At 52.5% G+C, this 15,229-nt stretch overlaps 1 protein-coding gene across 1 annotated transcript in view; it reads right to left on the bottom strand.

Moving 5' to 3' along the window:
- The window catches only part of NCOA1 (nuclear receptor coactivator 1), a 298,539-nt gene extending 283,581 nt beyond the window's left edge, over positions 1-14,958 (bottom strand). Inside the window, exon 1 of the mRNA XM_072143854.1 lies at positions 14,786-14,958. The gene's annotated coding sequence lies outside the window, so the exon portion shown is untranslated. The remainder of the gene's footprint in view (positions 1-14,785) is intronic.
- Between the last annotated feature and the right edge of the window lie 271 nt (positions 14,959-15,229).

Here is a 15,229-nt window from a genome sequence, read left to right as displayed (position 1 = left end):
TGTGTCCTCCTCTCATTACCTGTAGTAATGGCTCCTGTGTCCTCCTCTCATTACCTGTAGTAATGGCTCCTCTGTCCTCCTCTCATTACCTGTAGTAATGGCTCCTCTGTCCTCCTCTCATTACCTGTAGTAATGGCTCCTGTGTCCTCCTCTCATTACCTGTAGTAATGGCTCCTCTGTCCTCCCCTCATTACCTGTAGTAATGGCTCCTGTGTCCTCCTCTCATTACCTGTAGTAATGGCTCCTGTGTCCTCCTCTCATTACCTGTAGTAATGGCTCCTGTGTCCTCCTCTCATTACCTGTAGTAATGGCTCCTGTGTCCTCCTCTCATTACCTGTAGTAATGGCTCCTGTGTCCTCCTCTCATTACCTGTAGTAATGGCTCCTGTGTCCTCCTCTCATTACCTGTAGTAATGGCTCCTGTGTCCTCCTCTCATTACCTGTAGTAATGGCTCCTGTGTCCTCCTCTCATTACCTGTAGTAATGGCTCCTCTGTCCTCCTCTCATTACCTGTAGTAATGGCTCCTCTGTCCTCCCCTCATTACCTGTAGTAATGGCTCCTCTGTCCTCCTCTCATTACCTGTAGTAATGGCTCCTCTGTCCTCCTCTCATTACCTGTAGTAATGGCTCCTCTGTCCTCCTCTCATTACCTGTAGTAATGGCTCCTCTGTCCTCCTCTCATTACCTGTAGTAATGGCTCCTCTGTCCTCCTCTCATTACCTGTAGTAATGGCTCCTCTGTCCTCCCCTCATTACCTGTAGTAATGGCTCCTGTGTCCTCCCCTCATTACCTGTAGTAATGGCTCCTGTGTCCTCCTCTCATTACCTGTAGTAATGGCTCCTGTGTCCTCCCCTCATTACCTGTAGTAATGGCTCCTCTGTCCTCCTCTCGTTACCTGTAGTAATGGCTCCTGTGTCCTCCTCTCGTTACCTGTAGTAATGGCTCCTGTGTCCTCCTCTCATTACCTGTAGTAATGGCTCCTGTGTCCTCCTCTCATTACCTGTAGTAATGGCTCCTCTGTCCTCCTCTCATTACCTGTAGTAATGGCTCCTGTGTCCTCCTCTCATTACCTGTAGTAATGGCTCCTGTGTCCTCCCCTCATTACCTGTAGTAATGGCTCCTGTGTCCTCCTCTCATTACCTGTAGTAATGGCTCCTGTGTCCTCCTCTCATTACCTGTAGTAATGGCTCCTGTGTCCTCCTCTCATTACCTGTAGTAATGGCTCCTCTGTCCTCCTCTCATTACCTGTAGTAATGGCTCCTGTGTCCTCCTCTCATTACCTGTAGTAATGGCTCCTGTGTCCTCCCCTCATTACCTGTAGTAATGGCTCCTGTGTCCTCCTCTCATTACCTGTAGTAATGGCTCCTGTGTCCTCCTCTCATTACCTGTAGTAATGGCTCCTCTGTCCTCCTCTCATTACCTGTAGTAATGGCTCCTCTGTCCTCCTCTCATTACCTGTAGTAATGGCTCCTGTGTCCTCCTCTCATTACCTGTAGTAATGGCTCCTGTGTCCTCCTCTCATTACCTGTAGTAATGGCTCCTGTGTCCTCCCCTCATTACCTGTAGTAATGGCTCCTCTGTCCTCCTCTCGTTACCTGTAGTAATGGCTCCTGTGTCCTCCTCTCATTACCTGTAGTAATGGCTCCTCTGTCCTCCTCTCATTACCTGTAGTAATGGCTCCTCTGTCCTCCTCTCATTACCTGTAGTAATGGCTCCTGTGTCCTCCTCTCATTACCTGTAGTAATGGCTCCTGTGTCCTCCTCTCATTACCTGTAGTAATGGCTCCTGTGTCCTCCTCTCATTACCTGTAGTAATGGCTCCTCTGTCCTCTCATTACCTGTAGTAATGGCTCCTGTGTCCTCCTCCCATTACCTGTAGTAATGGCTCCTGTGTCCTCCCCTCATTACCTGTAGTAATGGCTCATCTGTCCTCCTCTCATTACCTGTAGTAATGGCTCCTCTGTCCTCCTCTCATTACCTGTAGTAATGGCTCCTGTGTCCTCCTCTCATTACCTGTAGTAATGGCTCCTGTGTCCTCCTCTCATTACCTGTAGTAATGGCTCCTCTGTCCTCCCCTCATTACCTGTAGTAATGGCTCCTGTGTCCTCCTCTCATTACCTGTAGTAATGGCTCCTGTGTCCTCCTCTCATTACCTGTAGTAATGGCTCCTGTGTCCTCCTCTCATTACCTGTAGTAATGGCTCCTGTGTCCTCCTCTCATTACCTGTAGTAATGGCTCCTCTGTCCTCCTCTCATTACCTGTAGTAATGGCTCCTCTGTCCTCCTCTCATTACCTGTAGTAATGGCTCCTCTGTCCTCCTCTCATTACCTGTAGTAATGGCTCCTCTGTCCTCCTCTCATTACCTGTAGTAATGGCTCCTGTGTCCTCCCCTCATTACCTGTAGTAATGGCTCCTCTGTCCTCCTCTCATTACCTGTAGTAATGGCTCCTGTGTCCTCCTCTCATTACCTGTAGTAATGGCTCCTGTGTCCTCCTCTCATTACCTGTAGTAATGGCTCCTGTGTCCTCCTCTCATTACCTGTAGTAATGGCTCCTCTGTCCTCCCCTCATTACCTGTAGTAATGGCTCCTGTGTCCTCCTCTCATTACCTGTAGTAATGGCTCCTCTGTCCTCCTCTCATTACCTGTAGTAATGGCTCCTGTGTCCTCCCCTCATTACCTGTAGTAATGGCTCCTCTGTCCTCCTCTCATTACCTGTAGTAATGGCTCCTCTGTCCTCCTCTCATTACCTGTAGTAATGGCTCCTCTGTCCTCCTCTCATTACCTGTAGTAATGGCTCCTGTGTCCTCCCCTCATTACCTGTAATAATGGCTCCTGTGTCCTCCTCTCATTACCTGTAGTAATGGCTCCTGTGTCCTCCTCTCATTACCTGTAGTAATGGCTCCTGTGTCCTCCTGTCATTACCTGTAGTAATGGCTCCTGTGTCCTCCTCTCATTACCTGTAGTAATGGCTCCTGTGTCCTCCTCTCACTACCTGTAGTAATGGCTCCTGTGTCCTCCCCTCATTACCTGTAGTAATGGCTCCTGTGTCCTCCTCTCATTACCTGTAGTAATGGCTCCTCTGTCCTCCTCTCATTACCTGTAGTAATGGCTCCTGTGTCCTCCTCTCATTACCTGTAGTAATGGCTCCTCTGTCCTCCTCTCATTACCTGTAGTAATGGCTCCTCTGTCCTCCTCTCATTACCTGTAGTAATGGCTCCTGTGTCCTCCCCTCATTACCTGTAGTAATGGCTCCTCTGTCCTCCTCTCGTTACCTGTAGTAATGGCTCCTGTGTCCTCCTCTCATTACCTGTAGTAATGGCTCCTCTGTCCTCCTCTCATTACCTGTAGTAATGGCTCCTCTGTCCTCCTCTCATTACCTGTAGTAATGGCTCCTGTGTCCTCCTCTCATTACCTGTAGTAATGGCTCCTGTGTCCTCCTCTCATTACCTGTAGTAATGGCTCCTGTGTCCTCCTCTCATTACCTGTAGTAATGGCTCCTCTGTCCTCTCATTACCTGTAGTAATGGCTCCTGTGTCCTCCTCCCATTACCTGTAGTAATGGCTCCTGTGTCCTCCCCTCATTACCTGTAGTAATGGCTCCTCTGTCCTCCTCCCATTACCTGTAGTAATGGCTCCTGTGTCCTCCCCTCATTACCTGTAGTAATGGCTCCTGTGTCCTCCTCCCATTACCTGTAGTAATGGCTCCTGTGTCCTCCCCTCATTACCTGTAGTAATGGCTCCTCTGTCCTCCTCCCATTACCTGTAGTAATGGCTCCTGTGTCCTCCTCTCATTACCTGTAGTAATGGCTCCTGTGTCCTCCTCTCATTACCTGTAGTAATGGCTCATCTGTCCTCCTCTCATTACCTGTAGTAATGGCTCCTCTGTCCTCCTCTCATTACCTGTAGTAATGGCTCCTCTGTCCTCCTCTCATTACCTGTAGTAATGGCTCCTGTGTCCTCCTCTCATTACCTGTAGTAATGGCTCCTCTGTCCTCCCCTCATTACCTGTAGTAATGGCTCCTGTGTCCTCCTCTCATTACCTGTAGTAATGGCTCCTGTGTCCTCCTCTCATTACCTGTAGTAATGGCTCCTGTGTCCTCCTCTCATTACCTGTAGTAATGGCTCCTGTGTCCTCCTCTCATTACCTGTAGTAATGGCTCCTCTGTCCTCCTCTCATTACCTGTAGTAATGGCTCCTCTGTCCTCCTCTCATTACCTGTAGTAATGGCTCCTCTGTCCTCCTCTCATTACCTGTAGTAATGGCTCCTCTGTCCTCCTCTCATTACCTGTAGTAATGGCTCCTGTGTCCTCCCCTCATTACCTGTAGTAATGGCTCCTCTGTCCTCCTCTCATTACCTGTAGTAATGGCTCCTCTGTCCTCCTCTCATTACCTGTAGTAATGGCTCCTGTGTCCTCCTCTCATTACCTGTAGTAATGGCTCCTCTGTCCTCCTCTCACTACCTGCAGTAATGGCTCCTGTGTCCTCCTCTCATTACCTGTAGTAATGGCTCCTCTGTCCTCCTCTCATTACCTGTAGTAATGGCTCCTCTGTCCTCCTCTCATTACCTGTAGTAATGGCTCCTGTGTCCTCCCCTCATTACCTGTAGTAATGGCTCCTCTGTCCTCCTCTCATTACCTGTAGTAATGGCTCCTCTGTCCTCCTCTCATTACCTGTAGTAATGGCTCCTGTGTCCTCCCCTCATTACCTGTAGTAATGGCTCCTGTGTCCTCCTCTCATTACCTGTAGTAATGGCTCCTGTGTCCTCCCCTCATTACCTGTAGTAATGGCTCCTCTGTCCTCCCCTCATTACCTGTAGTAATGGCTCCTCTGTCCTCCTCTCATTACCTGTAGTAATGGCTCCTGTGTCCTCCTCTCATTACCTGTAGTAATGGCTCCTGTGTCCTCCTCTCATTACCTGTAGTAATGGCTCCTCTGTCCTCCCCTCATTACCTGTAGTAATGGCTCCTGTGTCCTCCCCTCATTACCTGTAGTAATGGCTCCTGTGTCCTCCTCTCATTACCTGTAGTAATGGCTCCTGTGTCCTCCTCTCATTACCTGTAGTAATGGCTCCTGTGTCCTCCTCTCATTACCTGTAGTAATGGCTCCTGTGTCCTCCTCTCATTACCTGTAGTAATGGCTCCTGTGTCCTCCTCTCATTACCTGTAGTAATGGCTCCTGTGTCCTCCTCTCATTACCTGTAGTAATGGCTCCTGTGTCCTCCTCTCATTACCTGTAGTAATGGCTCCTCTGTCCTCCCCTCATTACCTGTAGTAATGGCTCCTGTGTCCTCCCCTCATTACCTGTAGTAATGGCTCCTGTGTCCTCCTCTCATTACCTGTAGTAATGGCTCCTCTGTCCTCCTCTCATTACCTGTAGTAATGGCTCCTGTGTCCTCCCCTCATTACCTGTAGTAATGGCTCCTCTGTCCTCCTCTCATTACCTGTAGTAATGGCTCCTCTGTCCTCCTCTCATTACCTGTAGTAATGGCTCCTCTGTCCTCCTCTCATTACCTGTAGTAATGGCTCCTGTGTCCTCCCCTCATTACCTGTAATAATGGCTCCTGTGTCCTCCTCTCATTACCTGTAGTAATGGCTCCTCTGTCCTCCTCTCATTACCTGTAGTAATGGCTCCTGTGTCCTCCTGTCATTACCTGTAGTAATGGCTCCTGTGTCCTCCTCTCATTACCTGTAGTAATGGCTCCTGTGTCCTCCTCTCACTACCTGTAGTAATGGCTCCTGTGTCCTCCCCTCATTACCTGTAGTAATGGCTCCTGTGTCCTCCTCTCATTACCTGTAGTAATGGCTCCTCTGTCCTCCTCTCATTACCTGTAGTAATGGCTCCTCTGTCCTCCTCTCATTACCTGTAGTAATGGCTCCTCTGTCCTCCTCTCATTACCTGTAGTAATGGCTCCTGTGTCCTCCCCTCATTACCTGTAGTAATGGCTCCTCTGTCCTCCTCTCACTACCTGTAGTAATGGCTCCTGTGTCCTCCTCTCATTACCTGTAGTAATGGCTCCTGTGTCCTCCTCTCATTACCTGTAGTAATGGCTCCTGTGTCCTCCTCTCATTACCTGTAGTAATGGCTCCTCTGTCCTCCTCTCATTACCTGTAGTAATGGCTCCTGTGTCCTCCTCTCACTACCTGTAGTAATGGCTCCTGTGTCCTCTCATTACCTGTAGTAATGGCTCCTGTGTCCTCCTCTCATTACCTGTAGTAATGGCTCCTGTGTCCTCCTCTCATTACCTGTAGTAATGGCTCCTCTGTCCTCCCCTCATTACCTGTAGTAATGGCTCCTTGTTATCAGTCTAAAAGACTCCTGTGCACAACCTCAAGCAGTCACCCTCCAAACACCACTATGGTCACAGGTGATTAGTAGAACATAAGAGATGGCTGCCATTACAGATGCTCTCTACATATGGCTATTACATCTATGCTAGGGTAGTATTGTTTGATCCACCCCTTGTTTGGTGTTCACCTCTCTAGAGATGTCCACATGAAGCCGCACTACAACCTTAGGAACCAGCGCTGGTTGCACTTGCCACAAGGACACAACAATATATATCAAGTGCAGAAGAGTGTTAGGACATGCTCCTCAAGTCATCCTGAAGTAAACCACCTCCTCCACCAGACCTCTTCTATGGGTTCTCGTGAACTGAAGAACAATTTTTGTAACTTTTTTGTGGTACAGTCATATCTAGAAACTCACATTATTCCCGGGAAACGGGAGAAAAACAGTTTTTCCAAGAATAAATAAACCTGAGGGACATGTCTACCTTTCCTCTAAGCCATTATGGAAATCTGGAGATCAGCGAGACCCCACACGGCTTGGCAAGGAACCGGAGATGTCCGTACTGATACAGAGTTTCCTGACATCAAGTAGAATACAGTAGCTGGAAGTCGAATGCATAGGCTCCTGCCATGAAAATATGTGAACATTTCAGATTCCTGAGGTTTCCTCAGGTTCGGCCTCCGCTCCCTCCGAAGTCATTTCTATTTACTGTGAGCAATTCCAGAGAACAGGACCCGAAAATATAACCCCTCAACATCAGACGAAAGCTTCTCTCCACCGGGACAGTTCTTCCACCATACTACAGCTTCGCCCCCCATGGTCAACGAAAACCTCTTCCCTATTAGACATTGAGTTGTCACCACCACTTTTTGAAGCCAGATATTGTCCATAATTTTTAGTGTATTATGGTCTCCATAAATGTAGAACCACCGAATAGATAGAGATATGGTAAAGACGTCACCTCTGGAGGTTGGACTTGGCTCTCCATCTGGTGCTTCCATCCCATTACCCTCTTGGACTTCAAACACAAGGTCTACAGACTTGAGACTAAGATGTTCTCAGGGATCTGGGTGCGGGAGAGTCTTGTCTTTGTAGCTACCTCAATAACTGGATCATCTTCAACCCATGATGACAATGGATCTCTACGGCAGAACAAGTGTCCACTAGGAAAAAGTCCAAGAAATTCTCATTTTGAAGGATCTAGAATTGTATTGGTGTCATGCACCAAGGGTAGTGGACCCACTGGACCACCGCGGATGATGACGTAAGCCGACAACTGGGAGCGGAGTCTAAGTGGCACTTGGTTTTTACCAGAGCCCTCCGCAAAGCAATTGGAATTGTCGCGGCGTGGTACCGCCAGGTCGTTCCACAAGCGTGACTTTGCCCATGGTGGCAGCCGAGGCGAAGTACAGAATCGTAAGGTAAACTTGTTGTCAGGACAGGCAGCACAGGATCAGAGTCGGGGACGAAGAGGTAGGTCAGGGCAGGCAGTCAGGAACAGAATTGAGGTCACAACGGTAAATCAGGATTATCGCAAAGGGCATGGAACAAAGTTTTATCTCAGTCATAGAACCACAAAGATCCGGCAGAGGTCACAGGTAGGGGCTGGGAATTTATCAGGGCAGGCGGCCGGCCAGCGCCAATTATCAGGAGCCACGGAGACCGCCACTGGAGCAAGGGAAGGTAATTTACCATGCAGGGTTGGTCCAGGGCACAGGGAGGAACAGGGGTGCGCCTGCTACCCGGGATATGGGCTGTAGGAGCACCCGTTCCTGTGACAATTAGCTTTTTCCAAATGAATGAAGAGGCAGATCCCAGGAGTGAGAGGAGGCCTGGACATTGATGATTATTCCTTAGGAAGAACCTGTAAATGACCTTCCTCCACCTCCCGCATTGTTGTGAATGAGGGGTCCGTGGACTGGTGGAATCTTGTACAATATTAAAGCCTCATTTTGACATTTGCTACATTTCTGCTCAAAGAAGATCTTCTTCCCATTGGGTAAATTTGTGCACCTTACAGTTGGGTTGTCCAGAATTACCATGAATATCCTTTCCCAGGCGCCAATTAGAGGCTCAGCCCAATGGAAAGGTCATCAATGTAAATTCCTGGAAAATCCATCTAAAAATACAAATATTGTGGTACTGCAGTACTTAACAATGAGCCAGTATATTAAGTTATCATACTATTTAAACTTTTATGATAGGAATTTTTTTTTTTAAAGATCAAAACATCCGACCCTCACACTGCTGCGCTCTGAGCTCTGTTTTTTAAACAACTCAATGGGGAAAATTTACTATGGACTTTGCACCAGTAATCCTGGATCTGGCGCCCCCTGCACACTACACAGGACACTGCACTTAGTAAATGTGTCCCTATCCTCTACTTGTATTGACTGCTGCAGTATCTATCCATGAGGAGAAAGGCTGTCTATCAGCACAATGCAGAGAGCACAGCAGTGTGAGCACATGCCGCCAGTGCACTTGGAGAAGCTACAATCCTGGAATATAAATCCCCATGCCACAGTTCTGCTGCTACTAACACCATGGAGAAAGGTCTGATTACACATCTCACCAGGGACAATACCTAACACTGGCTGCAGTGAGGGCAGAGCGCAGCAGTGTGAGGACACACCCACAGTGTTCTTGGTGAAGCTACAAACCTGGAATATAAATCCATATCTCACAGTCCCGCTGCTGCTGCTACTAACAACACACATAGTGGTCTGATTACACATCTCTCCAGGGACAATACATAACACTGGCTTCAGAGAGCAAAGCCGTTTGAGCACACGCTCCCAGTGCACTTGGAGAAGTTACAATCCTGGAATATAAAACCATATATCACAGTGCTGCTGCTACCAACAACATAGAGAAAGGTCTGATTACACATCTCTCCAGGGAAGATACCTAACACTGGCTGCAGAGAGCACAGAGCACAGCAGTGTGAGGTCTGATTACACATCTATCCAGGGACAATAACTAACACTGGCTGCAGAAAGCACAGAGCACAGCAGTGTGAGGTCTGATTACACATCTCTCCAGGGACGATACCTAACACTGGCTGCAGAGAGCACAGAGCACAGCAGTGTGAGGTCTGATTACACATCTATCCAGGGACAATAACTAACACTGGCTGCAGAAAGCACAGAGCACAGCAGTGTGAGGTCTGATTACACATCTCTCCAGGGACAGTACATAACACTGGCTGCAGAGAGCACAGAGCACAGCAGTGTAATGTCTGATCACACATCTCTCCAGGGACAATACATAACACTGGCTGCAGAGAGCACAGAGCACAGCAGTGTAAAGAAATTGTGGGATGTGAAGAAAAAGAGGGATGTGTAACAAGGTCCAATCCAGAGCACCAGCAGACTGTAATAGGAGAAGTGGTCCGATTGCCCTTCCAGGACCTTTCATACGGTGATGTCACAGGCTCATGTACACTAGGATGCGTGGAGCAGCTCCTGCTGTGAGTGGTGGATAAGGAGGTTCTGCAGCGAGGTCCAGTACCGTCAGGGGATATTGCACACCCTGTACCCACCGTGCTGCACGCTGCCAGGGCTGGACGCATGGCTTTGTGCATTTTATGTAATTAGGATAAAGCTAATCATTAGCCTCTTTCATCAGATCTGGGGCTGGTAATTATGTCATGAATGAAAAATAAAGAGGAGGAACCTGACCCCACAATTACTGTAATTATGTAATTACCAGCGTCCCCGCGCCTCACCTACCCTCACCGAGGCGCAAGAGCCCTGACACACTCACATCTCAGAGAGGAGAGCCTCCAACACAGTCACATAGGTATAGGGGTACCGGGACAGGGACACGCCGGCACCTGGGGGGGGCCGGGACAGGGACACGCCGGCACCTGGGGGGGGCCGGGACAGGGACACGCCGGCACCTGGGGGGGGCCGGGACAGGGACACGCCGGCACCTGGGGGGGGCGGGACAGGGACACGCCGACACCTGGGGGGGGCCGGGACAGGGACACGCCGACACCTGGGGGGGGCCGGGACAGGGACACGCCGACACCTGGGGGGGGCCGGGACAGGGACACGCCGACACCAGGGGGGGGCCGGGACAGGGACACGCCGACACCAGGGGGGGGCCGGGACAGGGACACGCCGGCACCTGGGGGGGGCCGGGACAGGGACACGCCGGCACCTGGGGGGGGCGGGACAGGGACACGCCGGCACCTGGGGGGGGCCGGGACAGGGACACGCCGGCACCTGGGGGGGGGGGACAGGACAGGGACACGCCGACACCTGGGGGGGGCCGGGACAGGGACACGCCGACACCTGGGGGGGTACCGGGACAGGGACACGCCGACACCTGGGGGTACCGGGACAGGGACACGCCGGCACCTGGGGGGGGCCGGGACAGGGACACGCCGGCACCTGGGGGGGGCCGGGACAGGGACACGCCGGCACCTGGGGGGGGCCGGGACAGGGACACGCCGGCACCTGGGGGGGGCGGGACAGGGACACGCCGACACCTGGGGGGGGCCGGGACAGGGACACGCCGACACCTGGGGGGGGCCGGGACAGGGACACGCCGACACCTGGGGGGGGCCGGGACAGGGACACGCCGACACCTGGGGGGGGCCGGGACAGGGACACGCCGACACCAGGGGGGGGCCGGGACAGGGACACGCCGGCACCTGGGGGGGGCCGGGACAGGGACACGCCGGCACCTGGGGGGGCGGGACAGGGACACGCCGGCACCTGGGGGGGGCCGGGACAGGGACACGCCGGCACCTGGGGGGGGGGGACAGGACAGGGACACGCCGACACCTGGGGGGGGCCGGGACAGGGACACGCCGGCACCTGGGGGAGGCTGGGACAGGGACACGCCGGCACCTGGGGGGGGCGGGACAGGGACACGCCGGCACCTGGGGGGGGGGACAGGACAGGGACACGCCGACACCTGGGGGGGGGGCGGGACAGGGACACGCCGACACCTGGGGGGGACGGGACAGGGACACGCCGACACCTGGGGGGGGGGGGACAGGACAGGGACACGCCGACACCTGGGGGGGGGACAGGACAGGGACACGCCGACACCTGGGGGGGGGGGGACAGGACAGGGACACGCCGACACCTGGGGGGGGGGACAGGGACACGCCGACACCTGGGGGGGGGGACAGGGACACGCCGACACCTGGGGGGGGGGACAGGGACACGCCGACACCTGGGGGGGGGGGACACGCCGACACCTGGGGGGGACAGGGACACGCCGACACCTGGGGGGGGGGGGACAGGACAGGGACAGGCCGACACTTGGGGGGGGACAGGACGGGGACAGGCCGACACTTGGGGGGGGGGGGACAGGACAGGGACAGGCCGACACTTGGGGGTGGACAGGACGGGGACACGCCGACACTTGGGGGGGGGGGGACAGGACGGGGACAGGCCGACACTTGGGGGGGGGGGGACAGGCCGACACTTGGGGGGGGGGGGGACAGGCCGACACTTGGGGGGGGGGGGGACAGGCCGACACTTGGGGGGGGGGGGACAGGCCGACACTTGGGGGGGGGGGGACAGGCCGACACTTGGGGGGGGGACAGGCCGACACTTGGGGGGGGGGACAGGCCGACACTTGGGGGGGGGGGACAGGCCGACACTTGGGGGGGGGGGAGACAGGCCGACACTTGGGGGGGGGGGAGACAGGCCGACACTTGGGGGGGGGGGAGACAGGCCGACACTTGGGGGGGGGGGAGACAGGCCGACACTTGGGGGGGGGGACAGGACAGGGACAGGCCGACACTTGGGGGGGGGCAGGACAGGGACAGGGACAGGCCGACACTTGGGGGGGGGGGCAGGACAGGGACAGGCCGACACTTGGGGGGGGGGGCAGGACAGGGACACGCCGACACTTGGGGGGGGGCAGGACAGGGACACGCTGACACTTGGGGGGGGGGCAGGACAGGGACACGCTGACACTTGGGGTGATAGGACAGGGACACGCTGACACTTGGGGGGGGGGCAGGACAGGGACACGCTGACACTTGGGGGGGGGCAGGACAGGGACACGCTGACACTTGGGGGGGCAGGACAGGGACACGCTGACACTTGGGGGGGGCAGGACAGGGACACGCTGACACTTGGGGGGGGCAGGACAGGGACACGCTGACACTTGGGGGGGGCAGGACAGGGACACGCTGACACTTGGGGGGGGGGCAGGACAGGGACACGCTGACACTTGGGGTAAAATACAGAATTTGCCATAAATAGATATCACTAAAATAAGAGCCCTCCTCTGCAGCAGGTGACACAGGAGCTTTTAGTAATGTGAGCGGCCCTGCTGAGCTAGTGGGTAAGAGCGCAGCATTACACTGGTGCTGGGTCAGGAATGTACTGTACATCCTCATGTTACACAGCGTAAAACAAGCAAATATAATTGTACCAATGATACAGATGTAGCAGACCCGAGTCATTTATTTGTGGAGCAATTACCTTATTATCTGTGATCTTCAGGTTATCCTAAATCACTTAAAAATCAGAGGGGACGGGCTGGTAGCAGTTCAGTGCAGAGTGCACAGAGCACAGCAGTGTGAGGACACTCCCCTAGTGCACCTGGAGAAGCTACAATCCTGGCATATAAATCCATATATCACAGTCCTGCTGCTACTTACATCACACACAGCATTATGATTCCACATCCCTCCAGGGACAATACCGAACACTGGCTGCAGTCTATGGTCACACTGCTGACAGGTTCCCTTTTACAACTGAGGGTTTGTTACAGTTGTATCCGGACTTATACACCGAGGCTTTGGTTGTACATTGTAACAAACTATAAGACATACAGCAGAACTGCTAATGAGTTTAGCTTACAGAGCGCTGCCTAGGCAGGATGCAATTCTAACAAACCCTCAGCTTAGAGCATCATAACGTATCACATCACATCTAGCTGTACCTGCAGTCCTATGTAAATTCTCAGAACAGGATATCACAGTGTAACAATGTACAAACTCAGCCCCTCTCTACCTGACGCTTATCTCTGCTACATATCTCTGTGTTTGCAGTCCCATGCAAAACCATACATCGATGTGTCTGCAGTCCTAGGGATAACACATAGTAAGTAGAAGCAGCTCCGTCCACTACACCTGACAAATGTAACTCTGCTATGTCTGAACTGCCAGCAGCCCCATGTAAAACCACAAAAACCACATTATGATACGACCCAGAGGTGAGCCACAAGACAAACCCCAAGCTACTACATCTGACATCCCTAGACCTGCTATAACAAGTTATAATGTAGTTACAGTGTAGTTCATCTTGCAGTCCTATGTCAAATCACGATGGGTTGGCCTCAGCTCGCCTCCGCTACATCATCATAAAATAACTTTGTGTTCACTCTCTTAGAATAATATGGAAGTTTTGACTGCAGTCCTATGTAAACCTGCAAACATTACAGGCTATGACCACAAGACGAGCTCCACCTCCCACACCGAACAATCTCTGCAGTCCTATGTAAATCAATAGAATTACATACCATACAATGTGCCTAAGGGAAACCTACACCTGACATTCTCAGCTCTGCAACATTTGCATAAGGTGATCCCAATGTCCTGTGTATAGTACTTTTTCCTGCAGTCCTATGTAACACCACTAAAGAACGCCATCCTGCAACTGACAAACACAGCTCTGCTGCATCCAGATATAGTAGCTCCACGTTCTGCTGTAGGTAACTTTGCCTGCAGTCCTATGTAAAACCATGTAATATGGCCATGAAAAGATCGGCAACACTGCATCAGTATGAAGTAACTTGCCGTGCAGTCCTATGTAAAGCCCACGTGACATATACACACCTTCCAGACCCGATATACTCAGCCCTGCTACATTCACATGAATTAATCACTATTGTCTATAGACGGATTTCCTGCAGTCCTATGTAAAACCATGTAATATGGCCATGAAAAGATCGGCAACACTGCATCAGTATGAAGTAACTTGCCGTGCAGTCCTATGTAACGCCCACGTGAAGTGACCATGACATGTACACACCTTCCAGACCAGATATACTCAGCACTGCTACATTCACATGAATTAATCACCATTGTCTATAGACGGATTTCCTGCAGTCCTATGTAAATACCACAGACATTGTGATATGAACAAGTCCTACACAGAGGACATGTCACATCTTCCTGCACTTGACAAACCCAGCTCAGCTACATCCAATCAGGATGGGTATACATTCTCCCACAGGATCAGTCTGCCTGCAGTCCTATGTAAAATCACGTGATACAGTCATGATTTGCCTCAAAGGACCTTGACAAACTTAGCTCTGCTACATCAGTGTCCACAACCTCTCATGCAGTCTCCCAGTATAATGGAGTAGGTTTACCTGCAGTCCTATGTAAAACCACATGACACTGCAGCAGACACACTCAGCTGTGTATTGGGATTTCCTGCAGTCCCATGTAAAGGCACAATACCCAGCCATGTGCTAGGACACCTGACCCCCTCAGCACTGCGGGTGACGGGCACCTACCTGCCGGGTGCTGGGAGCAGGGCGCAGGGTGTCTGGCTGGCATGGCTGTCCTCAGGGCGCCCCGGCCGTGCCCCTCCGGGCCGTGCAGTGAGTCCTTGGCGGTGGCGCTGGCCTCGCACATCCCCCGGTGCCGGAGCGGTGCCGGTGCCCGGGCTGTGTCTGTCCTCCTGGCGCTGTCTGCGCTGCTGAGACTCCCTGGAGCGCGGGCTCCCCCTATAGGACAGCGGCGGCACTGCGCATGTCTGGGGAGTCCCAGAGCGGCGGCGGCTGTCTGCACCTCTATAGTGTAAATCTATAGGTGCATGTTATATCTATATGTATATCTATAGGTGCATGTGTTATATCTACACGTCTATCTACATGTGCATGTTTTATCTATGTATATATAGGTGCATGTGGTATATCTATACGTATATCTACATGTGCATGTTATACCTATATGTA

Source organism: Engystomops pustulosus, chromosome 3 (assembly GCF_040894005.1).
Source record: "Engystomops pustulosus chromosome 3, aEngPut4.maternal, whole genome shotgun sequence".
NCBI classification, from domain to species: domain Eukaryota; kingdom Metazoa; phylum Chordata; class Amphibia; order Anura; family Leptodactylidae; genus Engystomops; species Engystomops pustulosus.
The sequence above is the reverse complement of the archived record's forward strand: the minus strand, read 5'-3'. Positions and strand labels throughout refer to the sequence as shown.